A 12319-nucleotide genomic window follows, 5' to 3' on the forward strand; every position below is an offset into this window, starting at 1 on the left:
ACTAAGTCAATTCAATATCTGATCGAAGGCCTGCAAAATATTTTTAGCAATTTTTATATTTCTACCGCAATTTTAATATTATACCCGCAAAATACCAAAATTCTCCCGCAATTTGAAAATTTTGACCTGGCAACCCTGGTTATGATGTCAATTATCAGTTTAGTCATATTTTTTAGGTTTTTTGGGTTTAAAAATTATTTTATTTTTTTATTCATTTTGTGTGAACTAACTTATATCAATACAAAATGAAAAAAATTTAAGTTTCCATCATTATTTTTGGAGTTATGATGCCATTTAAGTTTAGTAATTTTTAGATTTTTGGGATTAAAAATTATTTTATTTTTTTTGACTCATATTGTGCAAACTAACTTATATAAAAATGAAAAAAAATTTAAGTTTCTATCATTCAGTTTCATATTAATATCTAGCCATAATGGCACTATATGCGACCATAAATACGAGAGTTTTAAGGTTGAGTTAACAATGTCTCATCTTCCACCACGTTTAATAACCCGTAAAATTTGTCTAAAATCTCTGCCAAAATAATAATTTTACAACCAAACGGCTTATTCAATTTGATTATATCCTGGAATGGCCTCTGCTTCGAATATATATTTATGAGTCATCGATATTTTGTCCCATATTATAATTATTGTCTTATCAATTCCGCTATTTGGCTATGTTAAGGGATATTGCATGAGAAACTTTCATGAATATTTAGAGGGATGTTCAAAAGTGAATGTGCAATGCGACCTTTATGAAGATGAGTTGAAGAAAAGCCAGAAGATGCAACAGCGATTGCAATTTTTCCATAAGTTCTTAAGTCATATAAAATTGTATTTAATATATATGATTTTCCAGTACTCCCAAAACATTCTATAAAAAATAAATTATGGAATAGAGAGGAAGTTAAGGACATCATTTTGGAATAGATAACCATTTTGATCATGATTAAATAAATTTAGTTGGCTAAATATTTTTTATGCATATCATCGGCATCATTGGAAGTTTCCTCCCGAATAAGGTGACCGCTAATATAAACTGTAGCAGATGGAGATTGAGTGTATAATAAATGGATAGGTATTCCCAAAAAATCCTTAAGAGATTTACCAATTAAAATCAAAATTTGATTAATGTGACATATCGCAAGATTTTCGCTGGGCTATCCAGCTGTGGTGGTCTTTTCTTGGCAAAATCTTCACAAAGGAAATATTTAAAAGACATAGAGCGACAGGATCTCTAGGCTCAAAATGTAATAAAATAACAGAAAATAACTGGAGCAATTGTTATGCCATCTTAAAACAATGGTTCCATTTGATCATCAGATATTACCACGTCGAATACATGCGTCCTTAAAAGTATTACTGACAGGGTTGCCATGTCTTCCCTTCCATCAGCGGGAGACTCCCCCAATTTTTTAGTTTACACGCAGACATCTCAGACCCGCAAAACTACCGCAATTGGAAATCTCCCGCAAAAATCTACCACAATTTTTTAATTTCTCCCGAAATTTTTTATAAAAGTATTTTAACGTTTTTAATATATAAATAATAATTTTGAGAGACATTTATTGATTATTTTTATATTTTTAAAATAAATTTTAAATATTTATTCGAAAAACATGTCTAGTTTGTAAATTTCTTTTTATGCTGTTTTATTTTTATCCAATAATAAATCTTTCATTCATATAGTCAGTACAGGGGAGTATATCTACATCGATTGCAATACAAAAATATTCTCAAAAATAATAAATAATACAGATGCAACTACATTTGAAAAATCGTATACATCTATCATGTAGTTCAACATTCACAGAGCTATATCATCACAATGTGGGTCGAATCTTTTTCTCATGATATTTAATCACTCCAATATAAGTGCAAACCTTACTTGTGGCAGAACAAAAATGAGCAAGGCTATCACAAGTGTTTTAGTACCTAAATCCTAGAGGTCAATTCTAGACGATTTGAAAGATGGGCATCCATATGCAACTAACAGATGCATTTAATAAGGGAAATATTAAAACATTTCCCCCTTCGCTATTTCAACAAGAATAAGAATATTGCAATAAAACTGTTAAAAATTTTTCCTCGGGTAGTGAAAAATCCAACAATGTTGCCAGCCACATAATGGTAAATATAGCTGATTCAGGGTTATCAATGATTTGTATGTCAGCTTTCTGCGCTGATAATGCCTCTGTAAATTTTGGCAAAAACCAAAGTTACCGAATTGAGGCAGCATGATAATGAATTAATACCAATTGGCTGTATATACTACATAATTCTTGCAAGAAGGTAATGAATACACTATCTGTGGATGTCGAAATAATTGTGATGAAATGTTTTAATGAATTTAGTTCATTAACTAAAAGAGTTAATGAATTAAAAGAGTTGGTGAAGTGATGTGAGTTGTTGCGATATATACCTATCAGGTGGTTGTCATTAATACTTGCCATCGATAGAATTTTAAAATTTTACAAACTTAAAAAAACTTCTTAAATAGAGATTTTAAAAGCTGTCCTAAAATTTTGAAAAATTTTTTCGAGTATGAAATGACAGAAGCATATTTGGGATTCGTTTCACATGTAGGAAATCTACTTCATGTAATTAAACAAAAATTCACAAAATCATGCTACAGCTCTGTTCATCTCTACAGTTAAAAATTGTTAATAAATTTTATGGCGCTATTGCTACAAATGTTATATTAAAATGTTCAAATAATACTATAATTAATACATTTTTAAATGAAGCATATATTTTTATTAAGACAACTTTAGAATATTTACAATCAAAATTTGATTTTAATAACTCTATTTACAAATGTATAAATATTATGACCTTGGAACAGAAACCAACAATTGATGGTTTTTATAATTTAATAAATATATTAAAAATACCGAAAACATTGATGTCTTATTTGAGGAGATTGTAATTTTTTCTATTTTTTATGATTCGCCAAAATTCTTAAAGTTGTCTAAAAGCAGAGGAGAAATGGGTAGAATTTTTTCGTAATAACGATAAATCCCCATGCTTGGAAAAAATATGTGAGTATGTCTTCTCCTTACCTCATTCTAATGCCTCATCCGAGCGCATTTTTAACCTGATGAGGACTGCCTGGATAAAGGAGAGCAATCGGGATTGCTTTAACAACATTAAAGGCCGAGCTAATGGTTAAATAAATATATAATATGTCATGCCAGGAATTTTATAAATATCTCAATAACGACGGTAAACATTTAGTTCTATTATTTAAATCTCAAATAAAATATAATTAAGTTAGCAATGTAGCTATAAAATTTATTGTCAATTATTAACTGTAAAGATGAACACATCTTCAGCATAATTTTGTGAATCTTTATTAAGATTCTTCTGATTGCAACTACACATTAACTACATGTAGTAGATTTCCTACATGTTTAATCATTCCTAAATATACCTCTGCCATTCATTAGAAAAAAAAAATTTCAAAATGTTAGGACAGCTTTTATAATCTTTATTTAAGAAATATTTTTTTAAAGGTTTATGAAATTTTAAATTCTATCGATGGCGGGTATTAGGAACATATCGCAACCAACATTGTGCTGACTCAATTCTGTAAATACATTTTGTTTTTACCAAATTCACTGAAGCATCAGATCAGAAAGTTGACATGCAATTTATTGATAATCTCGAATCTGCTATATTTACTATTATATGGTTAGCTATGTCTTTGGATTTTTCACTATTGGGGAAAAAATTTAATATTTTTATTGAAACGACCTTAATTTTGTTGAAATAGCGGAGAATCAAGGGAGATATTTTAATATTTCCCTTATTAGATGCATCTGTTAGAATTGCATATGTAGGCCCATCTTTCAAATCGTCAAGAATTGACCTTCTGGATTTAGGTCTTAAAATATTGATGATAGCTTTGCTCATTTTTGTTCTACAAGTATAGTTTTCATTTATATTAGAGTCGTTAAATATTATGGGGAAAAGATTCTACCAACATTGTGATGATAAGTTTTTCTGTGAATGTTGTACTACAAGATAAGTGATTACAATTGCCGAAACTGTAGTTGCATCTGTATTATTTCTTATTTTTGGAGTACCTTATTATGTATTTAAACGTAATAATTAAGCGCCTATCACTATAATGTTATATACACACTGTAGATTTCCAATTGCGGTCGTTTTTTGGGACATTGGCATAAAATATATTTTTAATTATAAAATTAAAATCGTTTTTTTTGATAAAATTTTATCTTGTTTACATTCTAATATATTTTAATTAATCAAGATGTTATTTTATTTTGAAAAATAGTTATCGACTTTGTATTTATATAAACTAATTATAAAAAATAATAAGCGGATAATTAAGTCAATTCAAAATCCCGGCCGAAGTCCCGTAAAAAATTTTTTTTAGCAATTTTTTTATTTCTAAAGCAATTTTCATATTTCTCCCGCATAATACCAATTATCTCCCGCAATTTGAAAATTTTGACTTGACAACCCTGATTACTGACAATCCCATTAAAGGGGCGTTGATCCAGCTACATAATTAAGTAAGAGTCTTAAATAAAAACATCACCCACTTTAGGAGAAACTGTACGTATACGACCAATAACCTTATCACCATCCCTTTGACGTTTTACCCATTGTTTATACAGAAGTTTCCACACATAATATCTTACAAAATCTGCATAAATATATTGTCTGGCACTTGTGTCAAAAGCTATAATTTTAAACCATTCAGTTAATTTTGTACCAGGAATTGTACTAAAAATATTGTTTAACTCAGCATTTGAATGAAAAAGGATCATTCGCGGATTGGGTAGATAAAGGTCTAATCGATATACTGTTGGAGGATGATCCTGCATTTCATAATTCAGAGTACGCAATAGCTATTCTATGGATGATATATATCGAGTATCAATGAATTTTGTAATTTCATCAACATTATTAATGGAAAGAGTACAGTAGTTCTGACATGGCTTTTATAACAATACTTACGTCGTTTTTATGGTTGAGCTAACAATGTCATTCATGATGCTATTTTACAGGGGGATGCTGACACTTTTAGCAGAAGAATCATTTTCCATTACCAGTGGCCCAAGGCATATGCATGATCAGCTTTATCGGGACGCAATGACTATTGTACATTGCTTTGGTAAGCCGTCATTATTCATTATAAATTGGATGAAATTATGCATTAATTATTTCCTCTCCAGGCGATCGCCCAGATTTTGTCGCTTTTTTCATCAAAAATTAAAATGTCAAAAAGGATTTGCTATTAATTTTCAGATACTCAAAATAATAATTAATCCTCATCATTTTATTAAAAAATTAGCCTAAATTTATATTGCAAGAAAAACTTAAAAAAATATAAATTGAATATAAGTTTCATCAATATTGAATGGCATTTTTGCAATTTAAATAGATAGCATTTTTTTTACTTTATATAAAGATATAGATAGCCCTTATCAAATTCTTTGATAAATAAATTCGGAATTGCAAAACATACACTAAATCATAGGCGTAGCCAGGATTTTCATAAGGGGGGGAATTAAAAAATTACTGGGGGCGGTAAGTATACATATTCATATTATTTATCCCACAATGTCTTTAAAATATATTTTCTGATGTCCTTATCAATATTTTATAGTTATCTGTAAAATAGATTATTCGCTATATAGGTAAAAATTAGGTTAATGATGCTTACTACCAAGTGAATGTATGGAAATATTCTAAATGCCAACCTAATTTGCTAAATACCGACCAAAATTTACTAAAATGTAATAAGATCCTTATTATTTAATATATTAATACGGAATCACGTGGTCGAGTTCGGCCTACTATATATTATCCCCCCAAGGATGGAACCACCAAGTTAGAATAAGAAAAAAAACATGATCATTCCTGGGATTCGAACCCGGGAGCATGGGATAAGTAAACCAAGTTCTTGCCTACTAGGCCATAGAGGCTTTCCAGAAACCACGATTTTTCAAATATATATTATAAATATATTTGGTAATGCCTATCCAAATGAAAAATGAACAAAATTCAAATTTGATAGATGGTACCTTAAGGTACCAAGCATCATTAACCTAAAAATTACTTGATTGTCATTTGATAATTAGATATACTGTAAATCTACGACATATAACATTTCACTGTTTGTATTGTGCTTTAATATTTTTTTAATTTATGATTTAATTTTATCAATAGTTTTAAAATTATATTTACCTTTTATTAAGATTAATAAATTAAAATTACTCACTTAAAAAATTATATTTGATATATTATATTATTTATTAATTTTATGGATCTATTATTAATAATTATAATACATTTCACTTCTGTCTTAAGACTTATCTTTGGCTTATATTCCATTTATTAAAAAACATTTTTGGTTCATTTTATATATTTATAAATTTATTTTCCAAAAAATCTATAAATTATGATGAATAGTTTTATAAAAAAATATCAACTTTTACATTCTTTCTTATAAATTATTATTTAAGATATATGCATAGATATTTGATAGTCAGGGAGTGGGGGGAGGACTAAGGGGGATATTTTTTATTAGCTAAAAATGATATTTACAAAAAGTGATAAATTTCTGAAGGGGGGGGGGGGAATTTCCCCTTGCCCCTCCCCTGGCTACGCCTATGCACTAAATTTATGTGAAAAACAAATAACTTAATATAAAAAAACAATTAATTTTCTAGATATCATTTTAAATGATCATAATACAAAAAATGATGCAAACATTAATCATTATAAAAAATAAATTTTGTTAGAATTGTTGCAGTGAACACAATTTCAATTTATATATTTCTCCATAATTTTTGGGATAAAACTAGGTAAGATTTGTTATTTCTTATAATATAATTTTGTCATGATTCTCTAATAAGTGGTTTGCCTAAGCCTTTCCAGCTTCTCTTATTACGAATTCACGTATTTATTTTGTATATATATATATATACTAGGAGTTAATCCATAGACTAATTGGTAAATCAGAGAATTCCCCTTCATTTGATGATAAAATAATAAGAAATTTAACAATCTCCAGGCTTGGGAAAAATTTTTCAAAATTATCATGGGTTGGACTGGGGTTGGAAATATTCCTCAAAATTATTGACTTGGACCTGGCTTGGGAAACTCTTTTACAAATTATTATGGGCCGGTGTAACGTGATATTTTAACTTAAATTTAAATAAACCTCTTTAGTAATACTGACATTTATGATTGACGTTATAATAATATTTTATTAAAATATCATTATAAAATTTATTACTATTGACATTTATGACTGACATATATTCGTTAAAAGTTTCTATTATTTAGTAATACTGTCATCTATGACTGACATGTAATGTTAAAAGTTTCTATTATTTAGTAATAGTGACATTAATGACTGACATGTAATCTTAAAAAGTTTATATTATTTAGTAATACTGACATTAATGACTGACATGTATGTTAAAAAGTTTCTATTATTTAGTAATACTGACATTAATGAATGACAGGTGATGATTAAAGTTTATATGCTTAGCATATTGACGCTTATGAGTGATAAATAATTAAAATTTTCTAATATTTAAATTTATGAGATAGATAATATTTTAATTTCTGATATTTAGTTATATTAACATCTAAGTTTTATTCTCTACCTTTTTAAATATTTTTATACCTATAAATAATTTAACGTCGAAAAAGTCATAGCTTAATTTTAAAAAAGTTTGATCGAAATCTATATACACATGGTAGGTTAAGTTTATTCATATTTAAACATAATTTACATATCATTCATCAAATAATTCAATATCGAACTTTTTAGAAAAATATCTATTAATAAAAAATATAAAAAGCTATATAATATAAATTAGCAATTGAATAGGACTTAACTCATTAAAAAGATGGCTAACTATTGTTGTTTTTTTATAAAAATAACTATTAATAAAAATATAAAATGCAATAAATATATTGTATAAATTCGCGATTGAATAACAGTTAAGAAAAAGATGAAGTATTAAAAAAAAATATAAAATGCAATAAATATAATTTAAATTTGCAATTGAATAGAATTCAACTTATAAAAAGGATGTCAAACTATTGTACTTTTTATAAAAATAGCTATTAATAAAAATATAGAGTACAATAACATTTAACATAAGTGAAAAAGGGAGTTAATGAATCACGCTACACCGGGCTAGGAAGAAATTTTCAATATTATGGGCTGAGCTGGGTTGAGAATTTTTTTTTAAATTATAAGGACTTGGATGGAAATTTTTTCCAAATTTTGTGGGTTTGGACTTGTCTTGGGATTAATGTTAAATGTTAGTCTTATGTAATCAGTAATATTTTAACAAAGAATTTTAATATGGGGTAAAAGCTAATTTATATTTTGACTCAAAAAATAGTTTTCACTCTTAGCCCTAATGGATGGACTCAATGGCATTGGTTGAACTTGACCTGAATGGGGGAGGGGGTTAAAAAGTATAAAAATTGGAAATTTTTAAATAAAAGGTAACATCTATTGAAAAAGAACAAATAAAATTCTCATTCTCCATCATTTTTGACAGGCTATGCTAGATCGGGAGGCCAAAGAATATATAAAAAAATTAGATTTTATATTCATTCTTTTAATAAAAATAAATAAATATGATTTTATATAAATTCTTTTTTAAAATGAAAAGTAAGCAAGATTTTAGAACATTTAGGGTGAAAAAATTAAAATTTTATATCATAAATTTAATAATGAAATAATATTTAATGACCTTTTATTTGACACATGTGTCAATATTTTGAGTTAATAAAAATATTCTAGCCCCCCAAAGACCTAGATTCTTTCACTTAGATTAATGACTACTATCAAATTATAATTATATTAGCATTTATCTGATGCCTATATCAATATTTTGTGTTGTAACCCAGACCTGCACCAACCCACTTAGAATAATAATTATGATTAGTCAAGATATAATGAACACCTTTTATTTAATACCCATATTATTATCTTGTGTTGATAAAAATATTCCTGACCCCACAAACCCTAGATTACCAATCGAAAGGGAATGCCTGTCCTTCTGATGAATAGATCTTTTGATTAGCGCTTGATTGATACCTATATTGAACATATATACTTTCCTAAGTTCAACAAAAAATATTCGAGTTCTTCCTCAGAGCAGGCCTGAGTACATTGGGTGAAAATTAATATATAGAAAAATTAAGAACATAAGGCCAGGCCATACATTTTTTTAAAAAAATAAACCTGGACCAGGCCTATTTTTTCTTAAAATATCTGGGTAGAGCCAGCTAAAACTTTTAAATCACAATTATATACATAAAATAAATTTAAAAATTCTTGTATAATTGAATAACATATCATAATCATTCACTTCCTATATTTCTAATATCATTTGTCAAAACTATTTTAATGAAAATTTTTTATAAAACCTGATTGGGTCAAAAATATTATTTTTTACAAATCCATGTTATATTTTCCTCTGCAGGTTTGATGGATATTAATATCAAGAAAAAAATGCTCTAACATGTATCCATTATAAAATTTGTGTTAGGAAGCATAAAATCATAAGACATTGATAACATTATATATGGCTTAGCTATGTCTTTGGATATTTCATATCTGGAGAAAATTTTTTTAATAGTTTTATTGAAATGACATTAATTTTGTTGAAATAGGGGAGGATCAAGGGAAATGTTTTGATATCTCCTTATTAGATGCATCTGTTAGTGCATATGTTTGCACATCTTTCAAATCGTCAAGAATTGACCTTCTGGATTTATATCCTAAAACATTTATGATAGCCTTGCTCATTTGTGTTCTACAAAGTATACTTTTCATTTATATTAGTCGTTAAATATTATGGGGAAAGATTCTACCAACATTGTGATGTTAAGTAGCTCTCTGAATGTTGTACTGCATGATAGGTATTTGCCATTTCCGCAACTGTAGTTGCATCTGTATTATTTCTTATTTTTGAAGAATATTTTTGTTTTGCAATAGATGTTGATAGACTGCCCTGTACTGATTTATGCTTTGAAGATTTTTGATGCCTCAAAATATCATATTCCCTTCCCTCATTGTATTAACTAAATATTGTAGAACAACTTCCCCGTACTGATTATAATTATTTTTTACATTGTAAATTTAAAATTGTTTGTTTTTTTATAAAATCTTATTTATACATTAGCATAAAATATATTTTTTTACATTGTAAAATTACAATTTTTTTATAAAATTTTATCTAGTTTACATTCTTTTGTATTTAAAAAAGATCGTTGGTTATTATTTTTAAACAAAATTAATATATTATAATAAATCAATGTTATTTTAATAATAAAGATAGTATTTAAGAAATTTTGTGTCGTACTATAATTACCTATTTTGAAAAATAGTTGCGTATTTTATTTTGGAAAATAGTTACCTATTTTATTTTGAAAAAGAGTTGGATATTTTATTTTGAAAAATAGTTGGCTTTTATTTTGGAAAATAATTACCTATTTTATTTTGGAAAATAGATTCGATTTTATATTTATAAAAAATTATGGATAACTAAGTCAATTTTATTTCTCCCACAATTTTTATATTACTCCCACAAAATACCGAATTTCTCCCACAATTTGAAAATTTTGACCTGGCAACCCTGGTTGGGTAGTGCCTTGGAAATTTTTTAAAATAAATATAAATATATGAATAATTATAAAAAATTAATTTTTGCTGGCTGTACTGGTAAAAATTTTTTAATCGGGTTCAAGCCGGAAAACATTTTTTAAAAATTTTGGGTTGGGCTTGAAAAATTAGGCCCTATGCAGATCACTATAATACATTATTATAATATATTTTCCTCTCACTAATTAATAAGTAATTACTATGTTTAAGATAACACATTTGCATTTTATATATCCAGTAATAAATTTTTATTTCATTTTTTTTTAAATTTTTAAATCAAAATATAAATCTTTTTTTTTGAGTTTTAAAAATAATTTCCGGTATTGAAAAAAAGGAATCAAAAAAACAGACCGGTCTATGGGTCTTGGAAACTTTCTTAGAAAATGTATCAGCATACCCTGGCTTAATAAATTAGTATCGCTATGCCAATTCCCCTTACTACACTAGTTCAGAATGAGGTATTTCTAAAAACAATTTTTTTCTATGCTCGGCCTTTTTCAACTCTGTCAAAATATTAAATTTAGATAAAGCATGCTGATTGTTGATAATAATTATGGCAAAGTTTAAAAATAATGTGTTCCAAGAGATAATTGATGATATTTATAACTAAGAAATGAAAAATAAATAAAATAAAACATTTGTAATTTATAAAAATAATTAAATCAATTTATATAGTTTATTTAATTAAAGTTAAATAACTTTTTAAATAAATGTGTTATTTATTATAATTAATTTTACAAACAAAAATTTTTATCTCAACAATGGGTTTTATTTATTAAATCGTCACACACAAGTGTAAGTCAAAAGCAAGACAACACAAACAACAAGAACAACACTGAAAAATAGTGACTATTTATAAAATATTGGCAATTTCTAAAACACAAATTCAAATATAAATTAATGATAAAATATTAAATATATATAATATTAATATGGTTAAGTTTAAATGTTATGTTAAGCGTCAGTCTCAGTCAGTCATTTAGTGTTGTTTTAATTTGCTATGCTAGGTCGTAAAATTTAAGACCAAATTTTATGCTCAGGCTTGCTCTGAGCCCGAACCCGGGGTCGAAACCTGGGTTGTGAATGTTTTAACAAATTCCAATCAAAAGCACCTAAAATTATAAATATTTAAATGGTAAGAAAAATGAAAATAAAATAAAGCTATAAATTATTAATTTAGATTAGAAGGTATAATAATATTAATTTAATTTAAGATTAGATATGAGATTTATTTTATCTTACTTTACATTTATCTAAACCCCGTGTCTAGATTCCGGAATAAAAAATTTAACATATAAAAATAATATGAACCTCGGGTCTGGACCCCGGGTCTGTGCTCAGAGCTGGTTTGGTCAAATTTTTAGACCCAAACCCCGGGTCTGGTTTTATACAACCAACCAATTAACAACACTACCTAGATGAAATGCTTCCAGCATTTGGTGGTAAATGCCCATTCAGGCAATACATGCCAAATAAACCATCAAAATATGGCATAAAACTATACTCCTTATAAAAAAACGAAATATTTTTATCAAATATGTAAAATAAATTTATGTTTAGAACACATTAATATTTTATGTAATAAATGTTTTGCTGTCAAATTTAGCATATTTATATTTCTTATATATTAGAATGTATTAGT

This window comes from Gordionus sp. m RMFG-2023, chromosome 2, assembly GCF_954871325.1.
Source record: "Gordionus sp. m RMFG-2023 chromosome 2, tfGorSpeb1-WG-v2, whole genome shotgun sequence".
Lineage (NCBI taxonomy): Eukaryota > Metazoa > Nematomorpha > Gordioida > Chordodea > Parachordodidae > Gordionus > Gordionus sp. m RMFG-2023.